General features: G+C 48.0%; 1 protein-coding gene and 1 long non-coding RNA gene across 2 annotated transcripts in view; both read left to right on the forward strand.

Annotated features, from left to right (window-relative positions):
- Positions 1–24,176, forward strand: part of LOC139263242 (uncharacterized) — a 188,934-nt gene that overhangs the window by 52,775 nt on the left and 111,983 nt on the right. The window lies entirely within an intron of this gene.
- LOC139263243 (uncharacterized) overlaps positions 13,410–24,176 on the forward strand; it is a 35,429-nt gene continuing 24,662 nt past the window's right edge. The window contains exon 1 of the long non-coding RNA XR_011593070.1: positions 13,410–13,424. This is a non-coding gene — a long non-coding RNA (uncharacterized lncRNA). The remainder of the gene's footprint in view (positions 13,425–24,176) is intronic.

A 24,176-nucleotide genomic window follows, 5' to 3' on the forward strand; every position in this document is an offset into this window, starting at 1 on the left:
GAGATGCAGGAAGCGATTAAGCAATTCAACAGATGCAAAGATGAGCTGTCCCTGCAGGCGGACTGTCTCTTGTGGGGCAATCGTGTGGTCTTGCCCAAAAAAGGCAGAGACACATTTATTTGTGAACTACACAGCACCCACCCAGGCATCGTGATGATGACAACTATAGCCAGATCCCATGTGTGGTGGCCAGACATTGACTCAAATTTAGAGTCATGTGTGCGCCAGTGCAACACTTGCTCTCAGTTGAGCAATGCACCCAGAGAGGCACCGCTAAGTTTATGGTCCTGGCCATCCAAACTGTGGATCCATGTAAACTATGCGGGCCCATTTCCGAGGCAAAATGTTTTTGGTTGTCGTGGATGCTTACTCAAAGTGGATTGAATGTGCAATAATGTCTGTAAGCACATCCACGGCCACTATTGAACGTCTACGAGTTATGTTTGCCATGCACGACCTGCCCGATGTCCTAGTCAGAAACAATGGGCCATGCTTTACCAGTGCCGAATTCAAAGAGTTCATGACCTGCAACGGGATCAAACATGTCACATCTGTGCTGTTCAAGCCCGCATCCAATGGCCAGGCAGACCGGGCAGTTCAGACCATCAAGCAAAGCTTGAAACGTGAGTCGGAAAGCTCCGTGCAGACCTGGTTGCCCCGAGTACTGCTCAGCTACTGCACCAGCCCCCACTCACTCACAGAGATTCCTCCTGCCGAGCTGCTCATGAAAAGGGCACTTAAAACAAGGCTCTCTCTGGTCCACCCTGATCTACATAATCACGTGGAGAACAAGCGGCATCAACAAAGTGTGTACCATGACCGCGCAAACTTGTCACGCGATATTGAGATCAATGATCCTGTGTTTGTGCTCAATTATGGACATGGTCCAAAATGGCTCGCTGGCACGGTCACAGCCAAAGAGGGGAGTAGGGTATTTCAGGTCAAACTGACCGATGGACAAACGCACAGAAAACACTTGGACCAAATTAAACTGCGATTCACCAACAGCTACGCACAACCTGAAGAGGACACCACCAACTTTGCCCTTCCAACACACACACAAATGGCAACTGACATCACAGTTGACCACGAAATAGAACTCATCATCCCCAGCAGCCCGGCAAGGCCAACTGCCCAATAGCCCAGTGAAGTACTGACCAACCCAACCACACCAGCATTTGTACCGAGACGATTGACAAGGGAGCGCCAAGCCCCAGATCGTCTCACATTGTAAATAAGTGCATTGTTGACTTCACGGGGAGTGATGTTATGTAATTAACCCCTTGTAACCTGCATCTCACCTGTCCACCAGAGGGCCTACCTGTTGGAGTCCCAAGGATCCCAGCATCCCTTGGGGGCACAGTATATAAGCAGGCCACCCACGAGGTACCTGCACTCTGGAACTACAATAAAGGAGCTAAGGTCACACTTGCTCATTATACACAGTACTCGGTCTGACCATTTATTATGAGTATAAAACTAGCCACATAAATACTGTGGCTACAAGAGCAGGTCAGAGGCTGGGTATTCTGCGGCGAGTGTCTCACCTCCTGACACCCCAAAGCCTTACTACCATTTACAAGGCACAAGTCAGGAATGTGATGGAATACTCTCCATTTGCCTGGATGAGTGCAGCTCCAACTATACTCAAGAAGCTGAACACCATCCAGGACAATGCAGCCCGCTTGATTGGTACCCCATCCACCACCTTAAACATTCACTTTCTCCGCCATTGGTGCACCGTAGCTGCAGTGCGTACCATCAACAAGATCCACTGTAGCAACTCACCAAGGCTTTTTCGACAGTACCTCCCAAACCCACGACTTCTACCACCTAGAAGGACAAGGGCAGCAGCAGCATCACCTCCAAGCTACACACCATCCTGACTTGGAAATATATCACCATTCCTTCATCGTTGGTGGGTCAAAGTGCTGGAACTCACTATTTAACAGCACTATGGGAGTACCTTCACCACATGGATTGCAGCGGTTCAAGAAGGCAGCTCACCCCCACCTTCTCCAGGGCAATTAGGGATGGGCAATAAATGCTGACATTGCCAACGACACCCACATACTGCGAATTAATAAAAAAACACAGGTTAACACATGGCTGGAAAATGGTGCAGAAGGGAATGCTTAAGATTCCTGGGACATTGGGACCAGTTTTGGGGCAGGAAGAAACATAGAAAATAGGTGTAGGGGTAGGCCATTCGGCCCGTCGAGTCTGCACCAGCATTCAATAAGATCATGGCTGATCATTCACCTCAGTACCCCTTTCCTGCTTTCTCTCTATACCCCTTGATCCCTTTAGCCGTATCTAACTCGCTCTTGAATATATCTAACGAACTGGCATCCTCCGGCATTCTCTGTGGTAGAGAATTCCACAGGTTAACAACTCTCTGAGTGAAGAAGTTTCTCCTCATCTCAGTCCTAAATGTCTTACCCCTTATCCTTAGATTGTGACCCCTGGCTCTGGACTTCCCCAACATCGGGAACATTCTTCCTGCATCGAACCTGTCCAGTCACGTCATAATTTTATATGTTTCTATGAGATCCCCGCTCATTCTTCTAAACTCCAGTGAATACAGGCACAGTTGATCCAGTCTCTCCTCATATGTCAGTCCTGCCATTTCGGGAATCAGTCTGGTGAACCTTCGCTGCACTCCCTCAATAGCAAGAACGTCCTTCCTCAGATTAGGAGACCAAAACTGAACAAAATATTCCAGGTGAGGCCTCATCAAAGCCCGGTACAACTCCCTGCTCCTATACTCAAATCCCCTCGCTATGAAAGCCAACATGCCATTTGCCTTCTTCACTGCCTGCTGTACCTGCATGCCAACTTTCAAATGACTGATGTACCATGACACCCAGGTCTCATTGCACCTCCCCTTTTCCTAATCTGCCGCCATTCAGATAATATTCTGCCTCCCTGTTTTTGCCACCAAAGTGGATAACTTCACATTTATCCACATTATACTGCATCTGCCATGCATTTGCCCACTCACCTAACCTGTCCAAGTCACCCTGCAGCCTCTTAGCATCCTCCTCACAGCTCACACCGCCACCCAGCTTAATGTCATCTGCAAACTTGGAGATATTGCACTCAATTCCTTCATCTAAATCATTGATGTATATTGTAAATAGCTGGGGTCCCAGCATTGAGCCCTGCGGCAACTCACTAGTCACTGCCTGCCATTCTGAAAAGGACCTGTTTATCCCGACTCTCTGCTTCCTGTCCGCCAACCAGTTCAAGTTGGATGGGTTGCACCTCAATAGAGCTGGAACCAATGTTCTCACAGGAAGGTTAACGAGTACTGTGGGGGAAGGTTTAAACTAATTTGGCAGGGGGATGGGCACCAGGATGAAACATTGGAGAGGAGAAATGAGGTGCACAGAGGACTGGGAAAGGCAAATAGTACTAGAATAAAGAATAGTTCAGAAATAGGAGGGATCGGGCAGGGGAAAAATGTGAGGCAGTCTAGGATGGTTTTGGAGTGCATGGATGTAAATGCACATAGCCTGATACAAAAGGTTGGTGAGCTGCAGGCACAAGTTGGGACTATGACATATGGCAATAACGGGGCCCTGGCTCAAAGAAAGGGAGGGTTGGGAACTAAATATTCCTGGCTACATGATAATCAGAAAAGACAGAGAAGGGAAAAAAATAAGTGGGACTGGTGGCAGTATTGATCAAAGAAACTATTGGAGAGGGATGATATAGTTGAGGGATCAAAGACCGAGTCTTTTTGGTTAGAATTAAGGAACAATAGAGGAGTTATCACGCTACTGGGTGTATACTATAGGCCACCAAATAGTGGGAAGGAGATGGAAGAGGCAAATTATAGAAAGATGCAAGAACTACAGAGTAGTGATAATTGGGGACTTCAATTATCCTAATACAGACATGGATATTAACAGTGTAAAGGGAAAAGAAGGGGAGGAATTCTTAAAACAGATACAAGAGAGCCTTCTTGATCAGTATATTTACAGTCCAACAATGAAGGAAGCAGTGCTGGCTCTAGTTCTGGGGACTGAAGTAGGACAAGTGGAGCATGCTTCATTGGGAGAGCAATTGAGGGAAACAGTGATCATAACATCCTCAGATTTAGAATAGTTATGGAAAAGGACCAGGCACAATCAAATGTAAAAATACTTAACTGGAGAAGGGCTAACTTCAGTGAGTTGCAAATGCACCTGGAGATGGTTTGGGTACAGAGTAGACACATTCCCATGAGGGGGGAAAGAAGAGCATCCAAAGCAAATGCTCCCTGGATGGCTAACAATATAGAGGTTGAAATGAGAGAGAAAAAAGAGGCTTATGACGATTATAAAGTTCATAAAACAGTAGAGAACCAAGCTGAATATAGAAAGTACAAAGGAGATCTAAAAAAGGGAATGAGGGGCAAAGAGAGAGTATGAGAATAGATTAGTGGCTAACATAAAAGGGAACCCAAAAGTCTTTTATAAACATGTAACTAGTAAAAAGGTAGCCAAAAGAAGGGGCTGATTAGGGACCAAAAATGAGATATTTTTGTGGAGGCAGAGAGCTTTGCTGAGGTACTAAATGAGTACTTTGCATCCATCTTCACTCGAGAAGAGGATGCTGCCAATGTAGCAGTACAGGAGGCAGTAGCGATGTTGGATAAGATAAAAATAAAGAGGATATGCTTAAAAGGTTGGTAATCCTCAAAGTTGACAAGTTACCCCCGGTCTGGATGGGATGCATCCTAGGTTACTGAGGGAAATAAGGATGGAAATTTTAGAGGCAATCTTCCAATCCTCCTTGGATATAGAGGTGCAGGCAGAGGATTGGACGATTACAAATGATACATCCTTGTTTAAAAAAGAGGAGAGGTCAGCCAGCTTAACACCATTGGTGGGGAAAATTTGAGAGATAGTAGATGGGGACAAAATTAATTTGCATTTGGAAAAGTATGGGCAAATAAATGAAAGTCAGTACGGATTTGTTAAAGGCAAATCCTGTTTGACTAACTTGATCGATTTCTTTGATGAAGTAATGGAGAGGGTTCATGAGGGTAGTGTGGTTGATGTTGTGTATATGGACTTTTAGAAGGTGTTTGACAAAGTACCAAATAGACATAGCAAAATTAAAGCCCATAGGATTAAAGGGCAGCATGGATGCAAAATTGGCTAGGGGACAGAAAACAGAGAGTAGTGATTAACAGTTGTTTTTCAGACTGGAGGGAGGTATACAGTGGTCCTCGGAGGTTGGTATTAGGACCACGGCTCTATTATACATATTAATGATCTGGACTTGAGTAAATAGGGCATTATTTAAAAGTTTGTAGATGATACAAAACACGAAAATGGAGTAACAGACTTGAGGAGGTCATAGACAATTGGAGAAATGAGCAGACACATGGCAGATGAAATATGAAGTGATACATTTTGGTAGGAAGAACGAGAGGCAATATGAACTAAATACTACAATTTTAAAGGGGGTGCAGATCTGGGGCGTATGTACACACATCTTTGAAGGTGGCAGGAGAAGTTGAGAAGCCTATTAAAAAGGCAAATGGGATCGTTGGCTTTATTAATAGATGAATAGAATATAAAAACAAGCAAGTTGTACTAAACTTTTATAAAACACTGGTTAGGTCTCAGCTGGAGTATTGTGTTCAATTCTGGGCACCACACTTTATGAAGGATGTCAAGGCCTTGGCGAGTGCGCAGAAGAGATTTACTAGAATGGTAATGAGGAACTTCAGTTATGTGGAGAGACCAGAAAAGCTGGAATTGTTTTCCTTGGAGCAGACAAGGTTAAGAGGAGATTTGATAGAGGTGATAAAATCATGAATAGTTTTGAGAGAAAATAAAGAGAAACTGTTTCCAGTGGGAGAAGAGTCAAGCAAAAGAACCAAAGGCGACATGAGGAAATATTTATTTTTTACACAGCGAGTTGTGATCTGGAATGCATTGCCTGAAAGGGTGGTGGAAACAGATTCAATAGTAACATTGAAAAAAGTATTGGATAAATACTTGGAGAAAAAAAATTTAAGGGGCTATGGTGAAACAGCAGGCCAGTGGCATTAATTGGATAGCTCTACCAAAGAGTCGGCATTGGCAAGATGTGCCAAATAGCCTCCTATGCTGTATTATTCTATGATCTTACTGAAATAGGTTATTCAAAATAGTCAGAATTTATGGGACCAAACTTGGTCAAAGCCAAGACCTGCCCAAGTGCCGCCCAAAGGACCACCGAGAGATCTGGCAGTACTTTGCCAGGAAAATTCCTCGAAAAGATATGTCAGTACCGCCCAGCAGTAAAATAATGACTTGCGCCGTGAATCTGGGCGGCAGTGGGCGAGAGCTCCCAATCTCGGCGGCAAATGCGATCTTCGCCAAAGTGCCGCCGAGGATTAAGTCGGGCCCAGCGAAGGGGGGAGCACATAAAAATAAAAATTTTCACCAAAATAAAAACACTGGAAGACCTTCAGAGGACCCCATACACATAAATCGCTGAAAAATAAATAAATAAAACAAGTTTACTAACTTATTTTTGCAGGTCGTCTTACTTACCGTTGGGGCTAGACCTGCCTCCACGCAACGGTCCTTTCCCCCTGGCCGGCGAGTCCCGCCCGCACCAAACTGGCAGCTCGGCGGGCGGGAGGTCACTTGCGCACCAGTGGCCGTCAACGGGCGGTTCCCAGCGGTACTCCCCTGCTACCGGCAGGAGACCTCCACAAAAATGGCACCGAGGGGAGACCGCCCCAAAAACTTGGTGGCAGCCTATGCCAGTGGGCGGTAAGGCCACCAAGTTCAGGCCCAAAGACTTTTACATCCTAATGACATTCTAATACGCTTTACAGCCAATGAATTACGTTGAAGTGTTGTTATATCTGCAGCATTAAATTTGTGTGCAGCAAGGTCCCGTGCACAGCAATGAAATAAATGACGAATAGTGACGTGAGTTCTTTTACATTCCCCTGAACAACCAGATGGGGTCTCGGTTTAATGTCTTAGCTGAAAGACAGCACCTCCAATAATGCAGCACTCCCTCATTACTGCACTGTTCCATTCGAAGGCTGGATTATTATTCTTGTAAATGAACTGGCTTGATGAATTAAATCACTTCTTTTTCCATACTTATGTCATGTTAAGTTACTATTCACTGTGTAAGGGACAAATCCAATCTTTCAAGTGTCAGATTTTGGCACAGATATCATATATTGGCATCTTGAGAATCCAGCCACCAACTAGAAAATTTTGGCTAGAGAGCGCATATTTGGGGTTGTTTACTAAATACTCAGCATCGCAGACACTATATTTTAAGTATGAGCCCTTGGGATATAATCAAACTTTTAAAATGACGTATATTAAAATTCTGATTGGACCGCTTTGAAATAATATGCTTTTCACTTCTGGTTCTCCTGCGGTATGCAAATCTTATAGGAAACAAATGTTCTGGGAGCATTAGGAATGTCATTAAAAGACACAATAGATAAAGCTGGAACAGAGGACTTTTGCCCTTATGATGCGTGTACATCACATTCACAGTTTTTTTACCTGCAATTGATACATATTTTATACCTATTTTAGATCAGTGATCACTCTTACTGCATACCCAACGCTGTGATTATCGGCCTTCTGCGGGTGCACGAGGTTTCCCGGAACCGCACATCCTAGATCCATTGGTGGCTGGAGGGGGGTGGAGGAAGAGAGAAGATCAAAAGGGGAGAGAGAGAGAGAAAGAGAGGAGGAGGAGGAGGAGGAGAGAGAGAAGGGGAGAGAGAGAGAGAGAAGGGGGGAAAGAGAAGGGGCAGAGAGAGAGGAGGGGATCAGAGGTGGGAGTGGGGATAGGAGGGGGAGGGAGAGAGAGGGGAGGGGATCGGAGGAGGGAGAGGGAGGAAGGGAGGAAAGGAAGAGAGGCAGGAGGGAGAAAGAATTTCAGGCAGAGAGGATCGAAGGGAGAGATGATCGTAGGGGGAAGAGAGAGGAGTGGAGGGGAGATGATGTTAGGAACCTGGGTGGTGGTGATGGTGGTAAATAGCACGGAGAGCACAGAGGGGATGGGGAAGAACAGGTCTAAGGTGGGGGGGGAGGGACAGAATAAGTGAGAACATGATCCAAGTGGTAAGACAGATGAGGGTAGGTCAGGAACTCGGCGGGGGAGAAGGTCAGGAACTGGGGTGTGGGGGGAAGGTCAGGAACTCGGCGGGGGAGACGGTCAGGAACTCGGCGGGGGAGAAGGTCAGGAACTCGGCGGGGGAGAAGGTCAGGAACTGGGGTGTGGGGAGATGGTCAGGAACTCGGCGGGGGAGAAGGTCAGGAACTGGGGTGTGGGGAGATGGTCAGGAACTCGGCGGGGGAGAAGGTCAGGAACTGGGGTGTGGGGAGATGGTCAGGAACTCGGCGGGGGAGACGGTCAGGAACTCGGCGGGGGGGAAGGTCAGGAACTCGGCGGGGGAGAAGGTCAGGAACTCGGCGGGGGAGACGGTCATGAACTCGGCGGGGGAGACGGTCAGGAACTCGGCGGGGGAGACGGTCAGGAACTCGGCGGGGGAGAAGGTCAGGAACTCGGCGGGGGAGAAGGTCAGGAACTCAGCGGGGGAGATGGTCAGGAACTCGGCGGGGGGGAAGGTCAGGAACTGGGGTGTGGGGGGAAGGTCAGGAACTCGGCGGGGGAGATGGTCAGGAACTCAGCGGGGGGGAAGGTCAGGAACTCGGCGGGGGGGAAGGTCAGGAACTCGGCGGGGGAGACGGTCAGGAACTGGGGTGTGGGGAGATGGTCAGGAACTGGGGTGTGGGGAGATGGTCAGGAACTCGGCGGGGGAGACGGTCAGGAACTCGGCGGGGGAGACGGTCAGGAACTGGGGTGTGGGGGGAAGGTCAGGAACTCGGCGGGGGAGAAGGTCAGGAACTCGGCGGGGGAGACGGTCAGGAACTGGGGTGTGGGGGGAAGGTCAGGAACTCGGCGGGGGAGATGGTCAGGAACTCGGCGGGGGGGAAGGTCAGGAACTCGGCGGGGGGGAAGGTCAGGAACTCGGCGGGGGAGACGGTCAGGAACTCGGCGGGGGGGAAGGTCAGGAACTCGGCGGGGGAGACGGTCAGGAACTGGGGTGTGGGGAGATGGTCAGGAACTGGGGTGTGGGGAGATGGTCAGGAACTCGGCGGGGGAGACGGTCAGGAACTCGGCGGGGGAGACGGTCAGGAACTGGGGTGTGGGGGGAAGGTCAGGAACTTGGCGGGGGAGAAGGTCAGGAACTCGGCGGGGGAGACGGTCAGGAACTCGGCGGGGAAGAAGGTCAGGAACTGGGGTGTGGGGGGAGAAGGTCAGGAACTCGGCGGGGGAGAAGGTCAGGAACTGGGGTGTGGGGGGAAGGTCAGGAACTCGGCGGGGGAGACGGTCAGGAACTCGGCGGGGGGGAAGGTCAGGAACTCGGCGGGGAGAAGGTCAGGAACTGGGGTGTGGGGGGAAGGTCAGGAACTCGGCGGGGGAAGGTCAGGAACTCGGCGGGGGAGACGGTCAGGAACTCGGCGGGGGAGAAGGTCAGGAACTCGGCGGGGGAGACGGTCAGGAACTGGGGTGTGGGGGGAAGGTCAGGAACTCGGCGGGGGGGAAGGTCAGGAACTCGGCGGGGGAGACGGTCAGGAACTCAGCGGGGGAGAACGTCAGGAACTGGGGTGTGGGTAGATTGTCAGGAACTCGGCGGGGGAGACGGTCAGGAACTCGGCGGGGGGGAAGGTCAGGAACTCGGCGGGGGAAGGTCAGGAACTCGGCGGGGGAAGGTCAGGAACTCGGCGGGGGAGACGGTCAGGAACTCGGCGGGGGAGAAGGTCAGGAACTCGGCGGGGGAGACGGTCAGGAACTCAGCGGAGGAGAACGTCAGGAACTGGGGTGTGGGGGGAAGGTCAGGAACTCGGCGGGGGGGAAGGTCAGGAACTCGGCGGGGGAGACGGTCAGGAACTCGGCGGGGGAGAAGGTCAGGAACTGGGGTGTGGGAGAAGGTCAGGAACTCGGCGGGGGAGACGGTCAGGAACTCGGCGGGGGAGACGGTCAGGAACTCGGCGGGGGAGACGGTCAGGAACTCGGCGGGGGAGACGGTCAGGAACTCGGCGGGGGGGACGGTCAGGAACTCGGCGGGGGAGAAGGTCAGGAACTCGGCGGGGGAGAAGGTCAGGAACTCGGCGGGGGAGAAGGTCGGGAACTCGGCGGGGGAGACGGTCAGGAACTCGGCGGGGGAGACGGTCAGGAACTCGGCGGGGGAGACGGTCAGGAACTCGGCGGGGGAGACGGTCAGGAACTCGGCGGGGGAGACGGTCAGGAACTCGGCGGGGGGGACGGTCAGGAACTTGAGTGTGGGAAGAAGGTCAGAAATTTGTTAGGAGAGAAAAATACAGAAACTCAGGGAATGGGAGGAAGATTAGGAACTTGTTCGGGGGGTGGGGCGCGGGGGGGGCGGGAGGGAGAAGTTCTTAACCTGCGAGGGTGAGCCCTGTATGTTCTGTGTGATCTCTGTTCTGTCTGAAGCCTGGCTCAAATTACACTTTGCAAAGTGCTTGATTACCGAGGCAGGAAGGATCTAATTACACATTCCAGATAAACTGCTGGGTGTGTCCTTTACGGGGCCCAATCAGAAATCTGGTGTTGGAAATAAACGTGACCATAATCTAAGTTGCTTCTACCGTTAGCCTGCTAAAAACCTGAAAAATGATTAGTACAGTAGAAATCCAACTATAGAAGTTTAATAGTTAATGTACACACCACATTTGATAATAGTCTGCAAATTGTTTCCAAGTATTTTTGATGGTCATTGAAAGCATTGATTTTGAAAACTTACTTAAAAGTCTGCGGATTGCAATTGAGGCTGTCCTACACAACATCAGGAAGATGAATGTTGCCATGGATTACTTTAAACCTAATGAAAAATAGAATCAGTACAATCCGTTAAACATATCTGGGTTACATTGTGCTAAGCTTGATTTCCCTTTAGCCTAGAATAGAGATAAAATTAATGGTCTATAATAGTGATAAAAGAATTTCAGTATTATGCTTGAAAAAATAACTTTGTCAAATGAAAAAGAGGGAGAGCTACATTATTGTTTTTTTTTCATTTTACATGCTTGTCTCTGTAATGAAAGTTTTCCATTAATATGTTTAAACAAGACAAAGTCTAAAAATTGTGAAGCTTAAGTTTAACCAAAGTTACATATTATCAAGAGCCCGGATTTTGCGGTCAGCGGCAAAGGGACAGCGATCATCGCTGACCTCGAAGAAAGTTGCCCAAAAGATTTAGTGGGCTCTGTGGTGTCAATTTCTAAGTTTGCAGATGACACTAAGCTGTGTGGCGGTGTGAGCTGTGAGGAGGACGCTAAGAGGCTGCAGGGTGACTTGGACAGGTTAGGTGAGTGGGCAAACGCATGGCAGATGCAGTATAATGTGGATAAATCTGAGGTTATCCACTTTGGTGGCAAAAACATGAAGGCAGAATATTATCTGAATGGTGGCAGATTAGGAAAAGGGGAGGTGCAGCTGAAAAATTTGGCGAAAATATACAAGACTGTTTCCTGACTCAACATATTAATGAAGTAACCAGGGATAATCATATATTGGGGGAAAAATTCATTTGTGCCTCCCGTTAGCGTCCCCAGGAGGTGCAAATGACTTTTCGCCTGGGCGTGGCGCTGCTACTGACTCCTGCAAAATTCTGCGGGAGTTTAGCGGCGTCGCTATCCGGTAGCACCCCAGGCCGCTGTGCCGGCGATGGCAACATCATCACCATGCGCAGCGACCCCTTTAAGCCGCGGAGCAAACATTCGGTAGCATCCCGTGAAGCTGCTGTGGGTGATACCCGTGACAGCTTCGTGGGGCACATACTGGGCTGTAGGTCGTTCGTGGGACGAAAATTAAAGGGGAGGTGCGGCAGTAAAAATGTTTTAAATGGCCGACTTACCGGTCGTGGCCTTCTTCACTGCAGATCGGGGGGGCCATGCTGTGATATTGCTGCCACAGCACTCCGCTCCCTGGTGGTCAAGCGATGGCTCCGTCTCCCTCCCACAGAGTCAACAGTTTGGCCCTCCCCTTTAATGGAAGAGGAGGTCCTGTCTTCCCGCCAGTGCTACGCGTCCCACTGCGTAGCGCTGGACAATTCGCGTCGCTTTGCGCCCCGATCCCGGTCCCGCCTCCAAGAGGAAGTGGCGCGCAAGATTTTATGCTCCACCTCCTCTCGGGGGTGGTAAGCCCAATATAGCTCACAGGTGGGACGGGACATCTGTGCCTGGCGCAGGAGCTCCCGCCTTGTGGCTGTTATCACCCCCAAACGGAGCGGTACAGAATTTTCGGACAATTGGATCTAGTGTTTAGTAGTGAGCGTGATCTCGTATCGGGCCTCCATGTGGGTGATCATCTGGCCAACAGTGACCCCAACATTATACAGTTCCAATTGGCTAGTAGAATGAAAGGTACTTAGAATATGCAAATCGTACTAGATTTCAGAAGAGCAAAATGGCAGAGGATTTGGAATGGGCAAATTGGCCAACCGTACTTGGTGGTAATGAGACCGATGTACAATAAAATGGAAATTGTTTTAGAACAAGATTAAAAGTGTGGAAAACAAGTATGTGCCCAAGTCAAAAGAAGGAAGTGTGGTAAGAAAAAGCCAAGGTGGCTGACTGGTTATATATAAGGACAAATAACATGTAAAGCATACAGGATCCTGGGCTCTTTAAATAGAGGCATAGAGTACAAAAGCAAGAAGTTATGATGAATCTTTATAAAACAGTGGTTCAGCCACAACTGGAGTATTTTGTCCAATTCTGGGCACCGCACATTAGGAAGGATGTGAAGCCGTTAGAGAGGGTGCAGAAAAGATTTACAAAAATGATTCCAGGGATGAGGAACTTCAGTTACGTAGATAGACTGGAGAATCTGAGGTTGTTCTCCTTAGAGCAGAGCAGATTGAGAGGAGATTTGTTAGAGATGTTCAAAATCATGTTGTTGTTGTTTAGACAAATTTGATAGAGAGAAACTGTTCCCATTAGCGGAAGGGTCAAGAACCAGAGGACACAAATTATGGTGATTGGCAGAAGATCCAAAGGCAACATGAGGAAATACCTTTTTACATAGCAAGTGATTATGATCTGGAATGAACAGTCTTGAAAGGGTGGTGGAGGCAGATTCAATTGTGGCCTTCAAAAGGGAATCTGAAGGAAGAAAAATTGCAGGGCTATGGGGAAAGGGCGGGAAAATGATCTTTCAAAGAGCCGGCATGGACTTGATGGGCCGATTGATATCCTTCTGTGCTGTAACCATTCTATGAAGTCAACAAGCAGGCTGAGCAGCCAATCAGATTGAAGAATTTTCACAGACAGCAAACCAGGAAGTAAAAAGCACTGATTATCATTCACTTTTTAATAATTTTTCAGAGAGCAAAATAAAGATTGGAACATTCACATGGGATTCAGGTAAAAGCTAAAATATCATAAACTGATAATAAAAAATTAAAATTAATTAGTATTTTAAAAATGTATGGAATTTTTTTGTCATGAAATGGAAGTAATGACATGCCACACACAAAAATTAGTTTTTCAGGGCTTGGGAGGTTGTTCAGCAGTAATTATGACTTAGTGCGCTGTTAAAAACTCAGTTATTCCTCATTCAACAAGGCTTAACTTTATCAATGGTTTTCACAGCGAGAATAATGCCTAAAAAGCTGAAGTTCACGTCAAATCACTGAATCTATGTTGATTGTAGCTGTGAAGACTGCAACAGCGCAAGTTGTGGAGGAGGAGGCAATCACTGACAGCAACCTCCGGATTTCCGTGTTTAACTGCGCATGTGCGGACGCCAGAAGTTGCTGTCAGTTTTACACAGTAATGACGGCGAATGCTGACAATTTTGCCATCATTACAACTGCAAATTCCGGGCCAATATAATTTTTCCTTAAGTTTAAAAAAAAAATGCACAGTTGGAAAACCACTTTCAATCCACATGATTATTTGAGCTAACGAAGCTAATGGCAGAGCAGCGCAACTCGGACAGCAACTTTTGGATATTAGCATTTAATCGCGCATCTGCTCCTCGCCTGAAGTTGCTGTAGCATTTACACATAAATACCGGTGAGCACCTGCTACAGCAAAATCTGTCCCATTGTTGTTTTCCACAATTTTTACCATACACCATTTCAAATCTAAGCAGGGAGATAGAAGGGGGCCTGCTTGTAACCTTATCCAATTCTGCTGTGGAACTAGATATAAGGTATATGGATTTTACAAGTTGGTCTTGGTCAACACCAGGGATGTTCATTTGTAAAATCCATACATCTAATACCTAATTGCAGAGCAGAATTAAATAAAGCAAATGGAAAATCATATGCAGCGGTCAATGCATCTGATTAATGGTGCGCATGATTTTCTGATTATTAAAATTAATAATTGAAAAATGGGAAAAGCTATGAATTAGTTCCATGCTGAATTGCCCAATTTGCCCTCCATCAAGCAAGGCTTCATGATGGGAGGGCAGACTTGTAAAATCGTCATAATCTTTTACTGGAAACATTAAGATGTATGATGTTGTGAAGGTAGAAACACAGTCTCAACTGGATTAAATGCAATTACTTTAAATATTAATAATTACACAAGAGCTAGTTAAATGTTTGACTTGTACTAACTTAAGTAAATAAAGATGTATAGTCACCTAAAAAAACTACTCTCCAAAATCACCATCAACTTGAAAACTTGCATGAATCCCTGTATATTTTTGTAACATTGTGATAATGAATGACTGGGAATGGACAAAATGTGAGCATAAAGGTTTATGTTGAGACTTATCGAACATTCATGGGGCTAATGACTTGGACATTGGCTGCAATCAGCCATGATCTCATTCTATCACATGGGGCTCAATTTTCCCCAATGCCGTTTTTGGCGTACTTGAAGAGTTACGCCCTTTTTTGTGGGGGGGGGGGGGTGCGGGGGGTGGCCTGACTACTCAAAAACAAAATTTGAAAGTTTCACCGTTCTAATTTTTGAAATTGGCGCCGCGCAGCCTGTCCCTTAGCTTTGGGGAGTGGAGCTCAATGTCTGCGCCAAAAAAAGGATGTCCCCCTTCTGTGCATGCATGGAAAAAAAGAGTTTTTTTATGTGGCTGCTATGGGTGCGCAAGCCCAGTACACCTCCCGGTGTATTCAACCATTTTTAAAGAGCCAGTGGTGTGTGAGAACATTAATTCTGAGTGTAAAAACCGGAGCTGCAATATGCAACGTGATTCAAGGACCAAGAATTTCTCACAGGATGAAGTGGAGGCACTGGTTACTGTAATTGTGGCCAGATGGCATGAGCTGGACACCAGCAGAGGTCAAATAAAAGTTTCACCAAAAGAAATGAAGAAACGCTGGAACCAACTTTCACAAGATGGTGATCACTATGAGGTGCGGAGGCCAGTGCAAAAAGAAGTGGCAGGACTTTGGTAGGTAAGTAATATTTTCATTTATTCACTGGAATTGTAATTGTAAATGTGACCATCTGTATGTCCCACTCAGCAGAAAGACACCCTTTCTAAAAAGTTATATTTTCATCTTTGCAGAGGAAGGTGGCACACAACAAAAGAGAAATAACTCAAACATGAGGAAGCCTGGCAAATCTGCACCCACTGACATCCTTGGAAGAGAGGGTCGCTGCATTGATGGATCTTGCCTGGAGAAAAGCAACCACCAATGCACAAGCTGGGCCCACACTCAAAGGAGAGGGTAAGTCCCGTAAATTCCACAGTCTGGCTTTGCTAAATGTTAAGTACTGTGTGGGCTAGCCATGCTTCGGTTCATGGGGATGTCTCCATCAGCTACGCTTCGATTGATGCAATGTGCTATCATTCATTGTGGTCCTTCAAATGAGCCTGCTGCCTGCGCTGTGTGAGCCTACTCATGCCAACCTGCCCCTTCCTCTGCTGCTAACCATTTGCCTGTTCTGTTATATTTTTCAGAACTTGAAGCCAACCCTGACGAGGCTGAAGCCGATGCAGAAGAAGATTCAGACGCGGAGCCTGAAGAGGAAAACATCTTCCAATCCGACCTTCCAGATCAAGAGCATGGGGGGTGAGGGGAGGGGGACAATGAAGCCCCCACTGTTGTATTCATTCTGGAGGAGGTGCTGGTGCCACCCATTCAGGCACCAGCCCCTTTCCTGAGTGGTATGAGTGCTGGGACATTTCATGGTTTCACACAGTCCGAGGCTGCGGGTCCCAGTGGGGTGCAGCGAGCCACACCCAGGGTGAAGAAGGGAAGGAAAGCTCGACCGCGCTCTCCTGAGGTGCAGGATATGACAGATGTGGTTCAGATGATGGCAATGAGTGGAGAGAGCATTGACCTTACGCTATCATTCTTGGACACCATCGGTGGGGTGGGTGATGAGGTATTGGGACTGTTAGAAGAAGTAACACTGTCGCGAGAAATGGGAACACTGTCTGGGCACATTAGGGATGGAATGTTGCAGGTAGCTGATACACTGTCGGTGAACATTAGGGAAGGAATGTCGCAGGTAGTTGCTGCAATAAGGGAACACGCCCAGACCCACAGCCAATGACGGAATCAACTGCCACTCCCACTCCAATCCCCAGACCAACCTCTGAAGAGGCACAAGCCAGGCCTTCCACATTACTGCCTGCCCATGCCCCCAACAAGAAGTGTGCATTACCTGAGCTGCTCGAAAGAATAAGCTTGGTTCCAGCCCGGGAAACGCTGCGCCACTGCCTGCGGGCAAGGGCGGACGCACCAAGGCCAAGCGCAGCGGGCGGTCTTAGAATAAGGTGGAGGAGACATGGGTGCAGCCTTTCTTTGCTATTGTTGTTATAATTATGGTTACTTACTGTTGTTACTGTTCTCAAATTAAATGTTTTTTGTAAGTGATGTAAATTTACAAGTTTAAAAGTTTGTAAGTGATCTTAACTGGATACTTTAAAGTTTGATACAAGAATATTTTTTATTAAAGTTAAGTACAAACTAGTGTTAAAATTTTGAATAAAATATATTTTAAATTATAAATGAATCATTTACATTATTTGTTCCATTATTAACACAACAAACATTGTGGAACAGGTCCAAACAGTAAACATACTCCATTTGGAATAGTTGCCGCTGAGCCTTCAAGCAGCAAAGTGTTCACGGATGAGCTGCTGGCGCAAGGCTCGAGCAATCGTTAAAGGGGCACGATGGTCCGCCCTCCTCCGCCATCAAGCTCCAGGTTCAGATAGTTGCATGGCTTCCTCGTCGTCCTCTTCCTCCTCGTCATCTGCATCTTTCTCCTCATCATCAGTCACTCTCGCCTCAGGTGGGTCTTCTACTACCAATTGCTGCTGTCTCATGATGGCTAAGTTATACAGCATGCAGCAGACAACAGCGAACTGACCGATGTCATGTATTCTACTGTCACTGTAATCCATGTATAAACTGACCTAAGTTGCACACCGTGAGAACACTGACCACTAGATGGTGAATTTGTGGGAGACACTCCTAACCTGGACTTTCAGGTATAAAAGGGGAAGCTCCACCCATCTTCTCCACTTCAGTGCTGGAATAAAGGTTACTGGTCACAGAGTAACCTTCTCTCTAGTATGGGCCTCGTGTGCATTTATACTGTATAGTAAGGACATATTATTGGCGACAAGAAACTGGGATTTAAACCACGCGAGAATGGCCACTAGCAGCACAGACGAGAGGTGCTGTGTTGGTGATGATTGGGACGATTTTATTGAGGGACTACAGCAAAGTTTCGTCATGAAGGAATGGCTGCGACAGGATTCGGCCGACAAATGCAGGGCTCATCTCCTGGCGATTTGTGGATCCAGGACGTACTCCCTGATGAAGGACCTTCTAGCGCCAGAGAAGCCGGGGGACAAGACTTTTGAAGAGCTCAGTAAGTTGATCGGGGAACACTAAACCGGCGAGCAGCATGCACATGGCGAGACACCGGTTTTACACGCACCGGCGGCGAGAAGGGCAAAGCGTTCCAGACTTCGACGCAGACCTCCGGTGACTGGCGAGCCTATGTAAATTCCCAGATGTATGCAGAGCCGAGATGCTGCAAGACTTTTTTATTGAGGGCATCGGGCACGCTAGGGTTTTCAGGAAACTGATCCAGACCAAAGACTTGACCCTGGAAATGGCGGCTTTGTTGGCCCAGACATTTATCTCAGGGGAGGAAGAGACCAGAATGATGTTTGACAAAAATCTTGATTTAAATGCAGAAAATGGACAGGGAGTCAACATTGTTAATACGGCACACAGTTCTCCAGGCAGACAGGGGCAATCGGACATGCCCGAGCATGTAGTCGAACCTAAAGGGGGAATTCAACAGAGACAATGGCTAGCTGAACGCCGATTCATGCCATCGCAAGGGACAATGCGGCCAGTAATAGGGCCATCAACATCTGTCAATAGTGCCTTTAAGGACAGTTACAGAGACAGTCAGAGACAATCGACTGGTAATGGAACTTTTGTTTCCAACAACGGTTCATGTTGGAGATGTGGAGGCAAACACACAGCTAGAGCTTGCAGGTATCAGCAATATACCTGCAGAAATTGCAATGTCAGCGGTCACTTGGTGCAGCCAGGTTGATGTACGAGGAGGACGGGCCCGATGGAAGCCCTACGAGGCCAAATGGACACTGGGGGAAATCGCTGGAAGCTGAAGTTCAGCGAGTTCATGTGGAGCACATATACAGTTCATACACCAGGACGCCACCGATAATGATGAAAGTGCTCCTCAATAACATCCCAGTATCAATGGAACTAGACACGGGGGGCCAGCCAGTCCCTGATGAGTATCAAACAGTTCGACAAGTTGTGGGCATCCAAGCCCAGGAGGCCAAAATTATTGCCAATTGACACACAGCTACGGACATATACAAAGTAGATCATTCCGGTGCTAGGCAGCGTCACAGTAGTCGTGACCCACAAAGATTCAGAGAACAGGTTGCCACTCTGGATTGTCCTAAAGGACGGTCCCACACTGCTGGGGAGGAGTTAGCTTGCTGTCATGAACTGGAAATGGGGCGATGTCAATGCAATTTCTTCTGTGGAGCAAATATCATGCTCACAGGTCCTGGACAAATTTGAATCACTATTTCAACCCGGCATTGGCACTTTCATGGGGACCAAGGTAGTGATTCACATAAACCCGGACGCCAGGCCAGTACACCACAAGGCCAGAGCGGTGCCGTACATGATGCGGGAAAAGATAGAAGGCGAATTGGACCGCCTGCTGAGGGAAGGCGTCATCTGGCCAGTCGAATTCAGTGACTGGGCGAGCCCAATTGTGCCGGTGCTCAAGACGGATGGGTCGGTCAGGATATGTGGTGATTACAAGGCCACCATCAATCGGGTGTCACTCCAAGACCAGTACCCGCTACCGAGAGTGGAGGACCTCTTTGTGGAAAACTTTTTTCCAAATTGGACCTGACCTCAGCTTACATGATCCAGGAGCTGGCGAGTGAGTCGAAGAATCTGACCACCGTCACGACACACAAGGGGTTGTTTGAGTACAACAGATGTCCGTTCGGGATTCGCTCGGCCGCCGCGATCTTTCAACGAAACATTGAAAGTCTCCTCAAGTCGATTCCAAGGACGGTGGTTTTTCCAAGATGACATCCCCATCAAGGATTGCGATACTGAAGAACACCTCCACAACCTGGAGGAGGTGCTACGCAGACTGGACTGGATAGGTCTGCGACTGAAAAAGGCGAAGTGCGTCTTTCTAGCTCCAGAAGTAGAATTTCTGGGGATGAGGGTAGCAGCAGACGGGATCAGACCTACTGCGTCCAAAATGGAAGCGATCCAGAGAGCACCCAGACCCTGTAACACGACGGAGCTGCGTTCGATCCTGGGGCTCCTGAACTATTTTTGTAACTTTCTTCCCAAATTGAGCACGCTGTTAGAGCCGCTACACGTGCTCCTACACAAAGGTCGCGAATGGGTCTGGGGGGACAGCCAGGAAAGAGCTTTTGACAGAGCACGCAATTTGTTATGCTCCAACAATCTGTTAACGCTATATGACTCATGCAAGAAACTTGTTTTAACGTGCAATGTATTGTCCTATGGGGTCAAGTGTGTGTTGCAGCATGTTAATGCCAAGGGTCAGTTACAGCTGGTAGCTTATTCCTCCAGAAGTCTGTCCCAGGCAGAAAGGGGCTAGAAAAGGAAGCGCATGCATGTGTTTATGCAGTAAAAAAAAATGCACCAGTACCTGTTTGGCAGGAAATTTGAGCTGGAGACAGATCACAAACCTCTAACGTCCCTTTTGGCCGACAACAAGGCCATAAATGCACATGCGTCGGCCCGCATACAGAGGTGGGCACTCACGTTAGCTGCCTATGACTATACAATTTGGCACAGACCGGGCACTGAAAACTGTGCCGATGCACTCAGCAGGCTCCCACTAGCCATCACCGAGGGGGCAACTGAGCATGCTGCTGAGATGGTCATGGCTGTTGAAGCTTTTGAAAGTGAAGGCTCACCCGTGACAGCCCGTTAGGTCAAAGTCTGGACAAATAGAGACCCGCTGCTGTCTTTAGTCAAGAAATGTGTCCTGAATGGGAACTGGGCAACCATGTACGGGGCATGCCCTGAGGAATTTAAACCATTTCACAGGCGCAAGGATGAACTCTCGATTCAGGTCGATTGCCTACTATGGGGGAACCGAGTAGCCATGCCCCAGATGGGCAGAGAGGCGTTCATCCGAGAACTCCACAATGAGCACCCGGGCATTGTCATGATGAAGGCAATTGCCAGGTCACACATTTGGTGGCCAGGGATAGATGCAGACCTGGAACTTTGTGTTTGCAGGTTCAACATGTGTGCCCAGCTGGGCAATGCACCAAGGGAAGCCCCCCTTAGCCTCTGGTCCTGGCCCGCCAAGCATCCATGTGGACTATGCAGGTCCTTTCATGGTAAAAATGTTTTTGGTTATAGAAGACGCCTACTCCAAATGGATCGAGTGTGACATTCTCATATCAAGCACATCCTCTGCCACAGTAGAAAGTCTACGGACAATGTTCGCCGCCCATGGTCTACCGGATGCCTTGGTCAACGACAATGGCCCGTGCTTTACAAGCATTGAATTCCAGGACTTCATGGCAGGAAATGGTATCAACCATGTCAGAACGGCACCGTTCAAGCCGGCCTCAAATGGCCAGGCGGAACGAGTAGTGCAGATAATCAAACAGGGGATGCTCAGAATCCAAAGAGGTTCCCTACACGCTTATCACACCTCCTGTTGGCCAATAGATCCCGACCATACTCGCTCACAGGGGTTCTATCCACAGAGCTGCTAATGAAAAGGACGCTCAAAACCAGGTTATCCCTTATACACCCCACCATGAAAGAAATTGTTGAGAGCAGGTGCTGGTCACAATGTGACTACCATGACGGGAATGCGAGGGCGCGATGTATTGATGTCAATGACCCTGTCTTTGTCCTCAACTACGCTGCAGGGCCCAAATGGCTCGCAGGCACTGTGATTCCCAAAGAGGGGAATAGGATTCCGGTAGTTAAACTTACCAATGGACAAATCTGCTGCAAACACGTGGATCAAATAAAAAGGAGGTTCAGCAACCCCATAGAAGAAGTAGAGGAAGAACACGATGTAGAGTTCACTCCACCATAGGTGACCGAACACCGGAATCAAGTGGAGGAGAGCCCAGTCACTGTGGGCAGTCCGGACAGGCCTGAGGCACCGCAAACAGCAGACACTCAGACCAGTGCCCAACAACCGGAGCCCCAACTCAGGCGCTCTACAAGGGAGTGTAAACCACCAGAGAGACTTAACCTGTGATCCCAATAAGACTTTGGGGGGAGGTGATGTCATGTATTCTACTGTCATTGTAATTCATGTATAAACTGACCACTAGGTGGTGAACTTGTCGGAGACACTCCTAACCTGGACTTTCAGGTATAAAAGGGGAAGCTCCACCCATCTTCTCCATTTCAGTGCTGGAATAAAGGTTACTGGTCACAGAGTGACCTTCTCTCTAGTATGGGCCTCGTGTGCATTTATACTGTATAGTAAGGACATATTAACCGACAATCTCGGGTGCATTGCAAGTAGCCTCTGGAATGGTCCAGGCATTGGAAATACTGCTTTAAGATGCCAATGGTCTTCTCTATTATGCTGTGCGTCGCAATGTGTGACATGTTGTATTCCCAATCAGCTTCCATTCGGGCATCATGAGCCAGGTAGTGAGACCGTACTCTTTGTTCCCCAGTAGCCAGCTTTGCCCTTCTGGCTGCTGCTGAAACGTGACAGATATAGCGCTCTCACGTAGGATGAACGCATCATGGGTGCTCCCATGGTGTGTCTCATCAACTGCCATGATGCAATGCATGTCGTCACAGACGAGCTGCATGTCCATGGAGTGGAAGCCTTTTCTGTTCCTGTACATCTCGGAATCCTTCAAACGTGCTCACAAGGTGATATGGGTACAATCAATGCAGCCCTGTACCTTGGGGAAGTCAGCAATCCTGGAGAAGCCCACAGCCCTGTCACGCATTGCCTGGGTGGTCATGGGGAACTTTATGTAATCATTCCTCCGGGCATATAGTGTAGTAGTCACATGCTGAATGCGAATATAGTGTTGCATGTTAAGAAATGGCGCACACATCCCCAGTTGTGGCCTGGCATGATCCAGATGCATAAAATGAAAGTATAGCTGTAACCTTTACTTCAACTGACAAAGCAGTCCTCCTGACGCTTCTAGGGTGCAGGTCTGCTTTTATTAACTCACAGATCTCGGTTACAACTTCTTTGCGGAAATGCAGTCTTCTCACACAATCTGCATCACTCAGGTGCAGGTATTAATGCCTGTCTCGATATAGCCAATGTGGGTAAGGCCTCCTGCCCATCGTCCTACGTGCTCTGTGGTTCCTCGGATGATGCTGCCTAATCAATCTTCTCCTCCGCAGCACCATCATGCAGAAAGCTTGCACAAGGTATGGCATTGTCAATATTGCCCCCATAATTTAATTGTAGCTTTGCAACAAGCTCAAAACAGCAGGACAAAGCACTCACACCTCTTCTTTCTTCTCCCTCTCCAAGCTGCATGCCCGAGTATGAACCACACCCAGGTCTGCGCAAGGGCAATAGGCTTGCTTAGAACGGGAAGCTAGGCATTCAATGAAGACATTTGGGGCAACAAAGTGTAATGCAATTCTTGAATTTTTGATTTTTTCAAAGTACCACCGAACGTCTACTCACCGGGCTCGAGGGTCGGAGCGTCGGCCGGCAGAATCGCTCCCTCACCCAGCGGCTTGGGACTCGGCTTCTCCCACCACCATCGCCCCCCCCCCCGGTCTTCCTTTGAAGCTGCTGAGGTAGGACAGTATTGAGGATGAAAACAGAGCCTTTAGAAATTAATATTTTATGGTCTAAGGGTTCTCATCCCTTATATAAGTAGCTGACAGTTCAGTTCGGCTTCCACCCCACCCCGGGCTTGTTTTGAAGCCGAGCCCCGAGCCCTGTGTCCGGGCAAGGGAGCGATTCTGCTGGCTGACACTCCGACCCTCGAGCCCGGTGAGGAGACATTCGGTGGTGGGATGGTACTTTGAAAAAACTCAAAAATTCAAGAATTGCATTAGACTTCCAATTTCTCCCTTTTGCCTTTGAAAAAAATGAACATTTATGATGCATATTCTCCGCCTTCATGACTCCTTCCAAAACTTAGGCTATAAACAATGGCATCTTTCTGTGCTGATTTTGTAATGTGCACTGCTTTTTCTTAAGTTCCCAGAAAGTTTTTGGAGAGTGATCACATACACCGTCCTAGGAAAAATGTAAGTTGGCCAAACTTGCTTAAATGTGAAAAACTGGCGCAGACATCAGGCTATGACGCAAAAAAATCGTAACCTAAAAAAATTGTAACTAATTGAATTATGCTGGCGCAGAAACTTTGGGGAAATTTTGAAATTTTTATTTACTCCAAAAAAAAATGGTGCACGCCAAAAAAACAGGCAGATAATTGGGGAAAATTGAGCCCATAGTCACTGAAGAAATGGATGGAACTGCAGTATTCTGAAATGTTGGAGTGTTAAACGGACAGGAATTTGATAGGTAGATGCAATCTGTTGCAACCCACGACTGCTCTGATGACAGAAGAATCCATTCAAACATTGGACAGCTCAGTAAAAAGCCTCATCGTACAATAATGACAATTTAGTCAATGTGTACCACCCT

The sequence above is a fragment of the Pristiophorus japonicus genome, chromosome 4 (assembly GCF_044704955.1).
Source record: "Pristiophorus japonicus isolate sPriJap1 chromosome 4, sPriJap1.hap1, whole genome shotgun sequence".
NCBI classification, from domain to species: domain Eukaryota; kingdom Metazoa; phylum Chordata; class Chondrichthyes; family Pristiophoridae; genus Pristiophorus; species Pristiophorus japonicus.